At 40.0% G+C, this 8781-nt stretch overlaps 1 non-coding gene across 1 annotated transcript; it reads left to right on the top strand.

Annotated features, from left to right (window-relative positions):
* Nucleotides 1-7167: 7167 nt before the first annotated feature.
* Nucleotides 7168-7252, top strand: TRNAQ-UUG (transfer RNA glutamine (anticodon UUG)). The gene has a single exon. It is a non-coding gene; the product is annotated as a tRNA-Gln (tRNA).
* The last annotated feature ends 1529 nt before the right edge of the window (nucleotides 7253-8781 follow it).

Below are 8781 nucleotides of genomic sequence, written 5' to 3'. Positions count from 1 at the left end.
TGGTAACATACAGCAGATGAATAATAAATATTTGAAAATCAGTGGCCAATTGGTTCAGAAAAGACCTCTGACATCAATGACTGCCCAATAATATTGAAGCAGCAGTTGACATAAAATGACCAGAAAGAAGGATTCTAGAAAAAGGATGGCAATAGTCACAGGTAGGATAAAGATCCTTATACTAGTACTGTATTAAATATAAACACACACACACACACACACACACACACACACACACACACACACACAGTATTTAAGGCGTTTGAAATACTCAATGACTTTACATTTTATATGAAGATATTTTTTCCTCCTTGTCTCCCTGCCCTTGCCTAAGAGAACAGAAGTCATACACAAAGAAGCTGCTGGTAATTGTCATTTTTGCCACAGACCCAATCTTCTCTAGTCATAATTATGTCTAAAAACAAAACAAAACAAACCCCTGGTAAATGCAGACAGTAGGATATAGGGAGAATCGCTAGTGGGAAATTGGTGATGGTACATGCATATTTTAAGAACATTTCTTTCAACTGCCAGTCGCCTTGTCTAATCAGGTTACCTCTATTCTGAAGAAGCAAATATCAAAGTCAAGATGGAATATAAATGCAACATTATAATATATGGCATGTAGAATGAAGATATGGCAAAGGTTGACATTGATGATGATTAAACCGTTTGGGATTTGGTCTTAGAGACATGGGGATGGAATCCATAATCAGCAGCCCTCCTCTCCTCCTTCTACAGTACCAGCTAATGTACATCGGCTTCATAACTATCTACTAAAAGATAGGTGGGGAGTTCCTTACCTACACTAATTACAAGAACAATTTATGCTGAATCATCAGCAGGAATGTCAAAAACACTCCTTGAAAAACAAAACAATGTAAAACTGACCTTAGTGGGTGCAGAACATCTGTTCTCTAGGGCAGAAGAAAAGAGAAAAATCACAAGAAGTCAGAGAGGATGAGAGCAGCAAAGTATCTTCTTTGTCATTCCTAACTGAATGACAGGTGCAAGTCTATTATGTGAAGAAAATGGTGCACCTTAGCGATGATGGCCTCATGGATGGAGAGGCTCATTGGCAGCTGCTGGGTCCTCAAGACCCCACCACTTGGCACTTTTACCTCCTGCTCCTTCCCCTCAGAAATGTGAATCAGACACAGAAGGGCGATACCCCAGAAGTTTTCAGAGATGCATCTTAAATATTGTGTCCATTTTTATATAACACTATCAGATGTTCTGGAACCAAAGAACAAAAGATGATGGCTGTATGACAGAGAAGTTTCACCGTGAAATTAACAAAAACCTTTATCGCAAAAGATGTTTTAAAACATCATTTAGTTAGTACATAAAAGCATCAGGAACTAAATTTCTTACTCAAGGGTTTCTTGGAATCTAAGAGTGTAAGGGCTATTATTTTCATGATTAAGAAGTAATTCCTTGTGATTAGGCAATGTCAACTAAAAAAAATTTTTTTTTCTGCAAAAGCCATCCATATCTAAATGCATATAATTACCTTTTTCCCTGCAGGAATAGAATTTTTAAAGGGGGAGCTGATTCAGATAATGTTTTCAGATCTCTTTAAAATGGAAATGCTTCTTTGGAAATTTTCCACACATTTGGCATCAGAAGTCTCCTCTGTTCGAGCTGCACTAATTAGAGGCATGAACGCGGAGGTTGCAGGGTAAGGTGAAGGGAGAGGAACATTAATGACCCAGGCTGTGATATCATTTGTGAGAACTTCTTTCTGCTGATCTAACACTCACTGAAGTTCAGCTTTCAATTTTGTCTTTGAAGCCCAGATCAAGCAGTGTCATGGACACATGTCTTTTGTGTTACACACTCGTGTTTTTTCCTAAATTGCTATGGACTACCTGTGAAAGAAGGCATCCATCCCAACACCGGCAGTGGACCCTGTTTCAAACTAGTTTCTCCTTTGACATAAAGTCTACAACGCCAACTTTTGTGGCTTTGTAGTAGCTTTGGATAAGGCCATATCCTAAGAGGAAAATCATGCCTGGGAAATGATAAACAGTGACTAGAAAATTTATCCATACCAAACATTCCTTTTTTTTTTTTTCCCTTCAATTCATGGTCCCCTGTGAAAGCAAACAATAGGAGAGCCCAAGACGGGTTGGCTCTGCAAAGCAACCAGTAGGATTCCAGTGCGGCAGGTCATTTGGAAATTTCTTAAGTTACTGCTGTTGCTTTCCCTGCAGAAAAAAGGAACCGGTGAGTGTTGGAAAAACAGAACTGTGAGTCATTGGCAACGCCCGGTCTTCCTGGTTGGCACCACTGATCTCCATTTCAACATCCACCTGATGCCTAGACCTCTCTTACAGCCCTCTCTGTAAGCCTGCCTCTGCTTATTTCAGTAAATGATTTTTGATGTAGAACAACGTTCCCAAACCCTACAGATGGAAGCTTCTTAAAAATACCATTGCCTGAGCATGTCTTTTTTTTTAAAAAAAAAGATGTCTCCAGGGGATTCTAATGTCCAAAGAAAATTTAAGAACCACTGGAACCTTGCTACTCAAAGTATAGCCCCAGACCAAAACACTATCATGAGAGCTTGTTAGAAATGCAGAATCAGACGCCTCCCAGACCTACTGAATCTGAATCTTCATTTTCACAAGAAGTACTGCTCTATAGCAAAGGGTCTTATTAAATTTAGTTACATGCAAGACTTCAAAGAAACCTGTGATCAGAATATTATAGGTTTGTGTTCTTGTATTTTTTCTGAGTAGTGTCCAATAGTTTTCGTGATATTCTTCAAAGACTTTGTGACCCAAATAAGGTGAAAAAACAGTGCTAGAGGCTAAATCAGGGCTTATAAACTTAAATACTTATAGGTAGCAGGCAAATGAAGTAATTGGGAGAAGTGGGTGGGGAATCGTCAAATAAATATGCAAAATATTCTGCACAAGACACCATGGTCTTCCTCATGTTTTAATTAATTTATTTATTCTTTTTAACGTTTATTTATTCTTAAGAGACAGAGAGAGAGAGACAGAGACAGAGTGCGAGCAGGGGAGGGGCAGAGAGAGAAGGAGACACAGAATCTGAAGCAGGCTCCGGGCTCTGAGCTGTCAGTACAGAGCCCCTGAAGCGGGGCTCGAACTCACTAACTGTGAGATCAGGACCTGAGCCAAAGCTGGACGCTTAACCGACGGAGCCACCCAGGCGCCCCATCTCCCTCATTTTTTTTTTTAATAAAACTCATTGCCCACTCTCTCCATCTTTAATTTTGCCACTTTTGTTAGAAACTCGCGCTCCAAACAATAACTCTCTACCATAAGGGAAAAAACATACTTGTGGGGGGACGATGGGCACAGCCACAGAAGGCAGAAGGATGAAGTGAGGATATGGGGACTGAGAAAAAACACACCCGGAATGAAAAAGAAGGCTGGGCAATGGCTCCCACCAACCGCTGGCCTGAAGGACCTTCTGAGTGACAGAGACAGAGCGTGCATGAGCACACGTGGGAGGGGCAGAGGCAGAGAGTCTTAAGCAGGCTCCACGCTCAGTGTGGAGCTCCACACAGGGCTCAGTCTTACAACCCCGAGATCATGACCTGAGCTGAAATCAAGAGCTGGACGTTTAACTGGCTGAGCCACCCAGGCGCCCCATCCTTCTGACTTTTAAGGACGGCCCAGAACTCCAGATTTTATATAAAAGGAAATCTTGAAACGTTGCATCAATATTTACTGAGACTGAGCAGGCTGAACCAAACTGGCTCACAAGCATATCTGGACCGTTCACATCCGCCAATACAGACCGATCTCTCATCTCTTACTTCCAAAGAAACAGCTTTCTAGACCACGTTCCAGCTAGAATCAAAAGTCGCTAGACAAGATGATGCAACCCCACCGTCTCATTTCAAGAATGCGAAGCCAGATAGCCAAAGTCCCTTGACAGAGGTCACGGTGAATTAATTCTGATTAATTTCAGTTGCCGCGCTGAGAATTTGGTCAGAAGAGCTCAGAAAAATTAAGGTTTTTTAAAAAGAATAGATTTAATAAAAGGAAATGAGTGATAAAAAGAGCGCAAGAGTGAATGTCTGGGGAAGCTGCTTGCAGTCCTCAGGGGTGTTGCCAGCCTTCCGACAGGAAAGTGGGAAACCTCAAGCAAGAGTACCAGCAGCCTGGGACCTGCGTGGCTTAGTCAGTTAAGTGTCTGACTTCGCTCAGGTCATGATCTCACCGTTCCTGGGTTGGAGCCCTGCGTTGGGCTCTGTACTGAAGGCTCAGAGGCTGGAGCCTGCTTCAGATTCTGTGTCTCCCTCTCTCTCTCTCTGCCTCTCTGTCTCTCAAATGAATAAATGTTAAAAAAAAAAAATTGGAAAAAAAAAAAAAAGAGTACCAGTGGCCTGTAGCAAAAAGGTAAGTGATTCATAGGGAAATAAATGCCCAGAGGAGTTTTCTAAATTCTACCCCCAGTCTTCCACTGCCTGAGGAACAATAGGATGTTTTCTGCCTCTCTCCCACTTTTAAAAACCTTCACTAATGCCTCTTATTGGCAAAATCTAACCTAGAACCCTAATGGCAAGAGATTCTGAAAAATGTAGTTAACAGGCTTTCAAAACCTGCAAAAACAGCACAACGGCGGCGTGCCTGGGTGGCTCAGTAGGTTTGATCAGGTCAGCCAAAGCCTGAGCTTTGGCTCAGGTCATGATCTCATGGCTCCGCTGGTGGATTCGAGCCCCATATTGAACTCTGTGCTGACAGCTCAGAGCCTAGAGCTACTTCAGATTCTCTGTCTCCCTCTCTCTCTGCCCCTCCCCTGCTCCCACTCTGTCTCTCTGCCTCTCTCAAAAATAAATAAACATTAAAAAATTTTTTTAAATAAACAAACAAACAACAACAACAACAAAAAACCCAGAAGTGGCAGGGAAGGGGAACAGAGACCATGCCGGGCCACTGACATGTGATAATGGCGCCCAGTTAACCTGGTATTTACTCTATGCAGCTAACTAATCTGATACTTAATCTATGGCCAGGTCTCATTTGTTACAAATTCATTGTAACAAAGGCCTTGAGTTAACAGCTCCAGACTCAATCCTGGGAGGACTAGCAAATCTGTTGTCAAGAACAAATTTATGCTACTGGGATGATGGTTCTGGAAGTAAAAACCACTATTCTGTTGGAAGGTTATCTGGAGGGTAAAGAAGATATGATAGATTCGATAAGAGATAAATGGCAAAAACATTCATCTATATGAAAATCTCTATGCATATGTAACCACTCCCATCTTAATTTTAACTTTTTTACTAATCTGCACTTAAATGACAGCACGTATTTTATGTCAAGGGAATAAATAAAAATATATACATATTAATGTTAAGGAGATACAAGTACGCATGCAGGTGTTTGGAGAGATACAAAACACATTCAAGACAGTCAAAACACAGAAGCAGACTTTAAATTTCTTAATGAGTGACCGTTTTCTTTATAACTTATACCCCTTCCATAAGTAGACCATCTTTTGCCTTGTTGCATTCCTAAAATTTTACACTTCACGAAAGTGAAACAATAGTTCAGGTAGATAAATAAATAGGTAAATAAATAGATTGATAGATGGATCTATGTTCCATTCGAATGGAAGTATTACTAGCTCACTTAAAAGATGTTCAACCTGACTGTATTGAAAGGCAACAAAAATAATAGGAAAAGAAGAAGGATGAAGTTTGACATTCCTTGAAGGTCAACACACTGAAGAGATATCTGCTCTTGAGTCTACCCTTTCCCAATTCTGCCATTAATTCACTCTGTATACTGAACTTCATTCAGTTCCCCTAGGATAACATAGGGAGTTGCCAAAGCTTGGGTATGGAATTCTTCTGAAAGATGCCTGTTTACTGAAGAGACGAGGGGAATCGAGATGTCCCAGGGGACATAAGCCAGTAGTAAAACAACAGAAATCAATGCTGTCAAGAGAGGTATGTTCTGTCTTGTGCCAATAAGAGCTTTGCTGAGTTGTACACGTTTGGGAGAAGGCAACACAGCAACTTCTTCAAAAAGACAATGTGTCACATAAATGACTTCTTGATATTCTGGTACGTTTGGCCTTATTCTACCGAATGAGCAGACAGAAAGTGATAATGGGTATTCTGACCTAATGGCAACAGACACAGTATTGTTGGGTCATTGACTATTAATGGCTAACATTTTTCTGTGGCTTACCATGTGCCAGGCATTGTCTTCTCGGGTGGTAGTTCATTACAGCCTCCCAGCAATTTCATGAAGATGACCTCCATTTATAGGTAGAGAAACTGAGGCAGCAAGAAGCTAAGGAAAGTGCCCAATTCACGCAGCAGGACAATGCCAGAACCGGGTTTTGAACCAATTCTGTCTACGATCTTAATCGCTCAGCTGTTTTGTCACTAAATATGGTTTTCAATAGAGTGGTACCAGTTTGGCCATTAGTGGAATTTTCCCCAAGATTTTGGCAATTGTCAGCCTCAGTTCTTAATGTTGTGGATTTCACCTTTTCTAATGTCTGTATAGCTATTTTAATTTTGGAGAAATTACTAGCCAGGGACCATTTTGAACAGGAAATCAACATTTAAATGTCATGCCTTATATTCCAGGACAAACCTCTAGCCTCCCCACTTCCATTTGGGGATTTCAAACCACCCATGTATCTTACAAAGGATAATAGCTACAGACATGGAATGGAGTATATAAAAGATATATCCTAGGGATTTTTCCAGGCCCCCGTAATCCAAATGCAAATGTCCCTTTGATTTCGGAAACAAATAATTCGTTGTCATACAAATCCCAACAGAAGAACACGATAAACAATTTGGGAGCATAGGTGCCTTTGTCAGTACAGAAGACCAAAGAATACACAGAAAAAAAATTTTTAAATATGCACAGGATTAGAAAGACCCTTGGAAATGTGAGGAATGTTAATTTCAGGTACTCAGACCAACTTAAGTACAAGTGTTTTCGAGGTGGCAAGATAAGCACTCTTGATTGTTTCTTAATTTCTCTAAAGTCATCCTGATTTTCAGACTTGTACAAATATGAAATGCCTTAAACCAAAGTTCTTCATCAGAGATATTTGCCTACTCACTCAAAGTTAGTTTTCAAAATAACAAGAAAATATGTTAACATAAGTACACTTTGGGTATATTTAGCATGCATTTGAAAGGAAATACATTGGGGCGCCTGGGTGGCTCAGTCGGTTGAGCTTCTGACTTTGGCTCAGGTCATGATCTCACGGTTCGTGGGTTCGAGCCCCGCGTCAGGCTCTGTGCTGACAGCTCAGAGCCTGGAGCTTGTTTCAGATTCTGTGTCTCCCTCTCTCTCTGACCCTCCCCCACTCATGCTCTGTCTCTCTCTGTCTCAAAAATAAACATTAAAAAAAATTTTTTTTTAAAAAAGAAAGGAAATACATTTATTCACCTGTATAAGAAGATTCTGAGGATGTCAAAGTCCTGAAGTTCAGAAGGCTATTGTTTTCAGCTGCCTCTTTCAAGCATTGTGTGTTTTCCACAAGTTTTGGCTGAGGTTTCTCTGGAATCTCTCGTCATTCACACAGAACTGCTCCTTTGGGCTACAAGATGGAATGCTGTAAGTCAGGGGTAAATCACAAGGGAAGAGGTGGAATTTCTACCCATAAAGCATCTGTTTTCCAGAAAACTCTCTACAGGGTCAACAGTTACCTGCATGGCCCCTTTCATTAGCAACACCAAATTCACATTCAGAGGAAGAAAGATAATCATGTCTGGAAGCCACTCCACCCCAAACTAAGCAAGTGAAAGTCACGTCCATCTTTTCACTTGCTTTCAAATCCTTCTGCTAAAAACCATTAGGAAAAGCTAAGAGATACCACGCATAAAACCACCATTTTCAGCTGAAAGAGCCCTACTTTTAAGGACATTTTTCTCTCCAAGCTTCCAAAATCGGTAATCCAAAGAACACAGAAATTGGTCCTGAGTAAAAAAAGATTAGATTTAAATTGCGAAGTTCAAAATTTACTAAGCCCCACGGACACCAGTTTTGATAATACTGAGAGTAAACAGAAAGGCAGTTATATAAAGATTATTTTGGTAATATTCCTGCCAAAGAATTCACTATTTCCATTTCACAAGTTGAAGAAAAAAGATTACTTTTATTTAGCGAAATCCATGTAATAAAACACCTCAGACTTACAGAAATGAATAACAAAACAGCCATAAAACCATAATGACAAGACTTTTTCTAATGATACGGTCCCAAGGGAAACATACTTTAAAGAAAAAAATAGTCGACATTTATTAAAGAATCTCAAAAGAAACAACGAATAAATATTTTTGTAAAAAGAGAGTTGCCCAGAATCCTGATTTTGAATGATGTTCTGGAAACGTCTTAAGAATCTGATATGTATTTTCAACCCTACACACCAGTGTAATCCAGATGACCCTTTTTGTAAAAAGATACAGAAAAAAAGAAAGAAAGAATAAAAGAAACTAAAAGAGAGGTATTTCATTTCTCTCAAATGGCCTAGGTAAACGAAAAGCAACACAAACGCAACAAAAATCCATTTGAAGGCCTGAACCATCCCCTATCTCTATCATTGCATCTATGCAGCAGGGAGAAAAGTAGAAGTTTGTTAGCTACCTAATTTATTTAAGTTAACAGCCAACCAAATATTTCAATTACAAAATTAAAAAGCCCTCAGAATTTATTTGGAGCAGAATTATTCAGATTAGCTATTTAGAACTATCAAGTAACAAAATGACTAAACCTCATCATCACATTCCATTTGCAAAATGCGCTCGAGGAGAGGAAATTAATT

Source organism: Lynx rufus, unplaced genomic scaffold (assembly GCF_022079265.1).
Source record: "Lynx rufus isolate CCGP_SWC_20201006 ecotype Redwood Valley unplaced genomic scaffold, mLynRuf1.p SCAF_1, whole genome shotgun sequence".
Lineage (NCBI taxonomy): Eukaryota > Metazoa > Chordata > Mammalia > Carnivora > Felidae > Lynx > Lynx rufus.
Note: the sequence above shows the minus strand (reverse complement) of the source record. Positions and strands in the feature narration are given on the sequence as shown.